Here is a 9,399-nt window from a genome sequence, read left to right on the forward strand (position 1 = left end):
ACCAGCTCTAATGAAAGCTGAGATGTTTTTTGATTAGCAGTATGGCAGTGCTTATCAAAGTAAGAAAGTTCATGCCCTTTGGCCCAGAAATTTCATTGCTGGAAATGTATCCTTATAGATGTACCTGCACATGTGTGCAAGGATTGCTTAAATAAAGTATGGCTACCTCATATAACTCTGCCATTTAAAAAAATGAAGTACAGCTCTAAGTGCAGACATAGAAACTCACCAAAAAGATAGTAACATCGAATGTAAAAAGAAGCTACTGCACCCTCGGATGTGTTGAATAATTCCATTTGTGTAAATGAGAAACAGAAAATAAACAGAATTTCTGCAAGGATGCCAAACAGCTTTAAATGGCAGCTCAATCACAGATGCAGAACTAGGGAGTCAAAGGAAGGGGCAGGAAGCGAATTCTACTTTTCACTTCATCACTTTTGGTGATACTTGTTTTTGTTTATTTTTCCTAACATGCACATGTTCATCTTTTTAGTAAAATATGGGTTAAGAAAAAAGATGCCACCATGCACATGCACTGCAATTTCCTAAACTGAAACTCCAGTACAGGTCTCTCCATGCCCAGTTTGCTTTAATATGGAACGCTACAGTGATAAGGATGATAGCAATTGACCTAAGAGAAGAGAAAAGAATATGGAGGACAGAAGTCTCCAGATATTTGTAGCAAGCCATCTGTCATCAAAAGTTTCATCTGTGAGAGCCATAGATTTGTAAAGCAGCCACTAGGAAAACTAAACAAGCGTATTAACTTTAGTTTGTTTAAAGTTCTACTATTGAATTGAATTTTACCCCCTCTTCCCGCCAGTGTTTTCCTATGCTTCTCCCTATAGGTACTAAGACAAAAACTGAAGTAGAAGTGAGAGCTTTCTAATGCTTCAATGCAAATTTACTTAGATCAGCTCCAGCAACCATGCTAACAAAAACAGTATGCAATGTCAAACCCATATTAGCTGAATTTTTAAAAATTAACTAAACCTTTAAGCTTCATGTAGATACAACCCCTGTCATACTTTCAGAGGTGAATAACACTGTCTAAAATGGAAGTACACTGTATTTCCAATTCAAGACAGAAACATGCACGAGTCTTTCCTTAACTAGGAACTGGAGCTTAAACTGAATAATTTCCAAGTTACTTTTCATATTTAATATTTTACTATGGAATTGATCTATGTATTCAGTTTCACTGCTAGTAATAACAGTGACACTGGTTGTTGTTTATTGTGCATTTACTACATGCCATATACTGGAATAGAGCTTCATGTACATGATTTTATTTGATATGCAATAAGTTTTATTACACCTCTTTGACATCTGAGGGTGATCCTTAGGGAAGCTGAGTGTTAGTACTGGAATCTAATCCAGCTTTGGCTGACCTCTAAGCCTACAAGGTCTCACTGCTCAATCTACTCTACTGTTCAGTTTTATTGCAAGTTAAAACAAGACATCTTCAATAATACTTTCTCCTAAATATTTTCACTTGACTTTAATATATCCAATGATTGAATTTTTCATGGTTCTGGGAGAATATATGAGTCTTGCATGGCTGTAGCATCAAAAAAAATGGTCCCTAAACGCTGTTTCCTAGAAATCAAACAAATCCATTAATTTAGATAATGTTCAAAATCTGTATTTTAAAGCATTAATGAATACAGCTCCTTGTGAGAACATGATAAATTCTCATGACAGACAGTTTTTTTATTTTGTACCTAAAAAGGCATTACTTCTAAGGAATGTAAGAGCCTCACAAATGAAAAATAGGCATAGGGTCACTTCCTATTCATTGCTTTACATAGAATATATTCTTTTGCTTAAAATACAGATTTCAGACTAAACAAGTACATACAATTTTATGAAAAACAGGATTGGAATAATATATTTAATGATTAAATAGAATACAGTGATTTCATTTAGCAATAAGGTAATACCTTTATAATCAGATTTATTTAATTTTTATGGTTTACAGTAATAAATTAAAACCATTACACCTTAAATAGGATACATAATTCCTATTCACAGGGGCACATCCTAAGACAGAGATGCACTGAATTAAATTTATACAAAGGCAATAATATTAAAGAAAAGACCACAAGATGAAGAAAAGTGATTTATATAAAATTCAAAAGCAGATATTTAATGGTCAGAACAAAAATTACCTAGACCATTTAGTTAACTGTTGTTGGGTTTAAATTTCAGGAGAAGGGAGCTATCAGAAAAAAAGTCTTATCTATTATTTTATTTAAAAAATCAGTTTTGCTGATATTAATGTAGGCTTATCCTATGTCTCAATAGCATTTATTATCCAGAAAACTTTTTAAGTACAAAATTTTGATCCCAGTAAAAAAAAAAACGCATTGACTCAATTATGCAAAATGCTCTGTCAGTTAAATCGGTTCCTTTTAAATTTCTAGGACAAGCCTACCTAAGCTGTCTACCATTTTTATCATGAAATTAAGATGCTACCCGGAGCTATGCTCCTTGACTCCTGGTCGTTCAGGAAGAGCACCTTCTGTCTTTGTGTCTGAGCTGCAAGTCCCAGCAGTTCCACGGTCCCTCTGATCTACATCTCTCTGAACTGCACGGTCTAAATTTTCACCTCAGTGATGGGCTTGAGAATGATAGTTGAGTGATAGTTGAGTTACCAGGCAACTGGAAATCATTCTTATTCCACATGAACCTTTCCATTAGATTTTAAACATGTTTGTGGATATCATAATCTCTCCACCACTACTGTTGGAGAGTCTTCAACTAACTGCTACCCGTAAAAATCCCTTTCTTTCTTGCACTTTTTGAGGAGTTAGAGAAAGGCAGATGGGAGAAAAAAACAAGTAATTGGTCCTTCAGAGGTTCCGATCATCTTCGTGAACCATTACAAATGTGGACTCTTTTTGTTCATCTCCTGTCTACAGTTGCTGTATCTTGAAACAGAAGTTTCTGCAGTGTAAATTGTGTGTACCATACATCTGTAACTGGGCAGGACAGGTCTGTCTCTTTAAAAATCAAGCAGGATGTGGGAGTGTTCAAAAGTCTCTTTGCTGCTCTCCTTAAGTTATACAGAAAAAATGCACTTTAAAAACCATAAGGATTTCAACGTTTAATCCAAGATATGACAATGACTTTTGGCTTTTTTGCTAGGTGTTAGTTTTACTTAGCAATCTAACTCTACCAACAGTGGTATAATTCCCTGCCTTGCGTTTTATTACTTAAATGTATGGAAATGCTTGTCAATAGGGACACAGTTTCTTTGGACCTCATAATATTACACACCAGCAAATTTACAATTGTAAAACCTGCAATTTTAGGTTAATTTTCTCATTGCAGATCTGCTTGTTGCTATAAAGAGCTATAGTAATGTGGTCAATTATAGCTACATTATTTCTTTACAACTGTGTAGATTCATTTTCCATATTCTCTAAATGTATGTCAGAGGTAAATTCCCAGTTTTCCCAATCAATTAGCATGCTAAAAAAATGCAATATCAGAGCAATCCTCATATAAGAGAAAAGAGTCAGCTATCATATCATTCTCTGAGATTTCTTTTTATGGTAACCAAACCCACACAGCGTCATTTTTGGCCTCATTGCCAACAAAGGACTGGTATTCCAAACACAGTTCTACATTCACATGTATAATTTTCCCTCCTGTCTTTGAGTGCTATGCAGGGAGTAGAATATGTTGCTGGAGGATATGGCTTTGAGGTTCCTGTGGATAGTGCTCCAGCCCATAGGAGTCTTGGGTCAGTAAAGACAGGCATTGTCGTCCAGCTGGCTCAGCACATTTTCCCGAGAGGGGTAGTGTTGAAAAAAGATATGACCCTCTGTGTGGCTGTATCAGGGATAATGGAATGAAAGGGGCTGAGCGGAAGATAAAGATATTACATGGAAGACTTGCCATTTACCTAAACATGTCCTCTCGCTTGGCCACTCTTCACAGTCCCACTCAAATAAATTTGACACCCAGTTAAATAATTTCCTCAGGCAGACCTTGAGAGGAAAGGCATAGAAACAGCCTCTCGTATAGGCCTCGACAGAGGTCTCTTCAGGATAGCAGCTGGGTGGGATTGGCAGGAAGGCAGGCTTGCTCTGCAGATGAATAAAGGCCCACAGTATCCTGGGATCTTTTGCTTAGAATAACATTATCTGAGAAAAAAAAAACCTTTACCTCAGGAAATTAATCATCACTTGAGTGGTGGCAAAAGTCAAGTGAGCATTAAATAATAACATCCTAAATAATAATGGTGTAATATGACAGGTGACAAGCACTACTTCTCCACTTCCAGTATGTTAACAATAAAACCTTTTTTATAGTTAGGGTGGTTTTTGACATTTTTTTGAGAACTGGATAGTAGTATACTTGTTAAGAAATATGTATGTCTTATGACAGTAATTATTGAACAAAATTTTAGAGGCTTTTTCCATGTATTTGCTTTTAAAATGCCAGAGAGTAAGCACAAAATATTTTGAGAAACAGATGAGCATCTCAGACTACCACTGCTGTGAGAACGACAGTCCTACAAGTCAGCACCGCACATGGGTCCCAAATGAGGGAAAAAAGGATCTACCAGAAAAGTGTGCCTGGTGCCAGAGTCCAGCTGAATACAGACTTATTTCCACAGGATGATTAAAAAAAAGGCACCTTCCTGAGAGCCAAATTCATTATAAATGCTTCTTTTATTAGTAAAAATCCCCATAACAAACTTAGTTCTCCTTAAAATGAGCAAGTCACCAAAATGAGGGGGGTACTGTATGTTATATAAAGCCCTGCCAAGCAGTTCAAAGGACTTTTGGGGAAAAGTAAAAATATTGTGATGATTAACCTCTACTCTGACGTACATTAAAATCTAATTTGATATTTAAAACCTAATGGAAAACTGAACTTTTTTTCCCCATGCTGGTGATAAAGAGGACATGATTGCAGATATTTGTATAGTTTGCCTAATTTAGTCAAGATATTTATGACTTATTTTGACTATCACCTGCTTCTTCTAATATTTTGTGATATGAGTTTTTGTGAAATTTTTTTACAATTATGATTTTGTTTTCCAGTGAATGTTTTCCCATTATGTAGCCAAAAGCAATTGGGATTTACTAAGTAGAATTTTACATGAAAATAAATTTTGTCAGAAAGGAATTCTCTTGAATAAGGGTATCTCAACTGAAGAAATTATATGAAAACTAGTCTATTATGAAAACCAAAATAAAACCAAACCAAACCTTCACAACACTTTCCTCTCCGGTGGCTGTACACTGCTTATTCCCAGATTTGATAACAAAGTCAGTTTACATGTGGGCACAGAGTAGGCGAAAATTACTTTTCAAAATGTAAAATTCACGAGAATAAAATAAAACATTTTAATTATTAACCTGTTATCCTCATATCAAAAAACTGCATCCCAGCCGTCTTTGCCTTCCACAATGCCAACTCTCCCCACAGGAACTGATGCACAACTTCCAGGAATCTAAAAGATGAAGAATATTTTTTAAATGATGATACTCATAGTGACCTGTGTAGGTACACTTATTGCTCATTTACAGACACTAATTTGGATCTCTCAAGATGATTTTTTTCTCAAGAAAAAAAATTCCTTCCTTTAACATAGTTTAAATCTTTTGAATAAGTACTTGTATTCAAAGAGAATTGGCTGTAACTGTGAAAGCAGAGGTAATCAGAAAAATAATGCTAGCATTTTCCAAAATAACACTTAATGTATTGGAACTAGAAATCACACCACTGCAGACCACAACATAGTTCTGCCTTGAAGCTGAGATTCCCACAGAACCTTCAAGTGCATCACCAACTAAACTCCACAGGGCGAAGTCTCAGAAAACCTCGAAATGAATTCTCTTCTATGGCTTATCTCAGCAATGTTCTGTTCTGTGCTACAATTAATTTCTGAAACAGGAAGCCAAAACCGACCCAAGTAAAATCGTGAGACTTAACAAACCCTATTAAGTAACAAAGAAGGGACTTTCTCATACTTAGAATTAATATTTATCGAAATCTGATCCAAAAAAAATGTACAGGTCAAACTAGTTAATACAAATAGATTAATCAAGCAACCATCTTAAGATGGCATATCTCCCACTATAAAACACCCATATAAAAATATTATTTCATTACCCCTAAATGGTTATTGTGTATCTGTTCATTTTTTCAAAGATACTCCTTTTTTTTTCTTCCAGAAAAATATTACTTCACAGGAAGGACTAAAGCATCAAGACATGACAATTGAAATGTGCCTTAATCCAGTGCTGCTTCATGTGAGCAGGGCTTAAAGGAAGAAGTTTGCTTTAATGCTCCCCTCCTCTCTGCACATTGCTGAAGTAATGCTTCAGGACACCCTGTGCACTTTAAGACATGAATCATTATAAGCAAGAAGGCCCACTCGGTTCCTCAAAAGACACAAAAGGCGCAAAAATAGCTTCTGCAATTGAAGCAAGAACCTCGTCAGCAGCCAGATGAATGTGGGTGGTCAGATAAGCTTCTGTTGCTGCAAAGGGCAAATTATTAAGCGAAAGCTAGATTTTCTTCTTTAAACTTTGTTCTTCTTGCCTCAAGTCAACTATTTGCTGGCACTAAAAATGACACTTGATGAGCACTACTATTTTCAAAATTAAGAGCTTCATCAAAGCCCAAATAGCACGACTGATTTAACACCAAGGGAATCATGGTGGCACCTTAAAAAAGATGCAGATGTTCTAGAAGATAATTAACTATATCTACATTTTTAACAAACCAAATAGTACCTCTTTTTTAAAAAACATCAAGTTGATGTGCTTAAAGAAAAAAAAAGTAAACAAGAATAAATCACTGAGCTATTTTGCATTTTGAGCAAAATTCACCCAAGACATACATGGGCCAAGATGCTACAGATACAGGTTTTTATAGGGAACGATAACTTGCAGTATTCAGTAACTACCTATGACTGGCAATCCCATAGCCAGTAAACCAAGAGGCAGGAAGGGAAGAGGAGAACATAATCCTCTCAGAAGCCCAGCACTGACACCCTCTCCTTCCAACTGGGTTGCAACCCAACCGGTTTCTACCAACAGCCTCCACAGGCAGAGCAGAGCATGTGAGTGCCCCCCAGACAAACTGTGACTGGGCAATGCTCCCACTTCTGACTCTGCTTTTCCAGTCTTTCTTTCAGGACTATGCCTACTGGAAATAGGAAACACTCATCACATGCATGTATGTCTGGAATTTGAGAATGCAGAAGATTCCTCTTTTCACTCATTAAGAGGATTCAAAATTTTTTTGTCACATGGTTTACAGTTCAAAAACCTCTTGAATATTTGGTTTTCCCTTGAAGAACAAAAAAGCAATGGTAATGATGCTGTAGTTGTATTTTGGCTCATGGAAGCTTCCAGGTGATTTTAAAGCAAAGATCTAGATGATATTATGACACCAATTTCAGTGATTTTGCATAAATCATTTCATTACAAATGGAATTAGTAATGGACTCTACAAGGGAGGTAATTACTTGTTACTGTTGCAATAAAGATAGGGAGATAATCATCTCAAAAATTATTTTTGCATTAATTTTGAGTTTTTTGTGTCTCAATTTCTTCACCATAATAAAGGAAAAATCTTTCCCAAACAGCTCTTGGGTTTTGAATGTAATATGACAACTCATGCTTATGTCCCCTAGGAATCAACAGTTCACATAGATTACTATTGAACAATGGAATAAAAGAAAGAGGAGAGATTTTCATTTCTTTAACTTTACTTTTAGGTCATTAGAGTCATAAGAAATCACCATGCAGTGAAACCTTAATATTCAATAAAACTAACAAGTTTTCAGAAAGTAGTGTTAACAGATTTTGTTAAATATCCCCAGGTCATTTAAAATTCATTCCTAAATATGAGGTGAAAATTATCTTCCACCTAGGTAACAAAGTGCAGACTGATTGTTTTTCACCTGCAGGTTTATAGGAAAGTTTCTTACAAATATTTCCCAATCTTTGATCTCCTATTTGAAACAAAACACTTGAAAAGTTTAAGTGCTATTGTTTCTATCTAGTGGTTTCTCAGCCTTTCTACTCTTAGGAAAAGAAAAAAAAATCCTGGGCATTAGATACTTACTCTTGGATGCCTGCAGGTTATTATCGCTAAGCTAAGCAAGGACCACATTGAGCTGTGATGAGTTAGGTAGGCAGGCAGGTTGAGAGAAAGATAGATCCATAAATGGATAGATAGATATTTAAAAACAGTCATTGGTAGGATACTTTATTATTTATTATTTCAATTCTCTATTCCAAATTATTTTAAGACAGGTTATAGTTTAATATGACCTTCTGATAAATCTTGGAACAGGTTAAAGTTCATCAATCAACTTCCCATGCAAAGTAAGTATCTTCCAGTATTCTCATTTATTTCTAAGGTTAAACAAAAACACATTAAAACACAATTTTGGTAGAAGAGCTGCTAAGATAAACCAGTTACACTGTAGAGGAGAATTGCCACAATTAAAAATATTTTTCATTAGCATCAACTCTGTGAAAAAGTGGAGAACAGGACCTGGAAACAAGATATGAACCTTATATAGGACATGTTTAAAAGAATGACTACTACTCTTTGTACACTGGAGTAAGGCTACTTTTATTAACAGTAGGGAGTACAGGAGATTCAAAAGCAATAGGTAAAGATGGGAGAAGGGTCCTAAAAGAGAAATGCAGGTGTTCAAGATACACTTTTTCAATTCCACCAGCTTTTTGTAGTGAGGCATCTTTTCCCAGTACCACACACACACAAAAAGAAGGTGGCTCTAACTAAATCCACTGTTCACTCTGGCCAGGTTAAGAGGTGCCCGGGAGGTGGTAGAGACGCAGGCATAGGCTATGAAGATCCACAAACACACAAATGCACTGTGATCTGTATAATGACTATAAGCTTAGATCTTTAGAAACAGTTTTGATATGAAGGCAAGGATTGGGGTTGGATTTTGAACGTACAGATGAAGAAAAAGGGTTAAAGAGATCCAAGTAGGAAAGGAGAAAAGTGGTAATTCTGGAACAGGGGTCAGTTCATTACTGGGACAACAAGGTGGAAGGCTTTGGAAAGACAAAAATGTATATGGAAAAAGGAAGTGTTCACAAGAGGAGGTTGGGACACACTGAGTCAAAATGCACCGACTTTACCATTTTGTTGAGGGGTCTGGTCCCAGAATCAGCCTATAAAAATGGACCCAGAGTTACCTTTGGTCAACTGCTGCATGTCAGCAGATAGTTGGTGCTGGAGCACAGAAAAGATACCAAATAAAGCACCGTGTAAACAAAACCTCTAAACAACAAAAAAACAGTAGGTACATGTGAATTCATGATTGTAATTTAAGCCTCCTTAACTAGGGTTCCTATTTTATGACACTTGTAGACATGTATTAGA

Source organism: Manis javanica, chromosome 13, assembly GCF_040802235.1.
Source record: "Manis javanica isolate MJ-LG chromosome 13, MJ_LKY, whole genome shotgun sequence".
In the NCBI taxonomy this organism is placed as follows: Eukaryota; Metazoa; Chordata; class Mammalia; order Pholidota; family Manidae; genus Manis; species Manis javanica.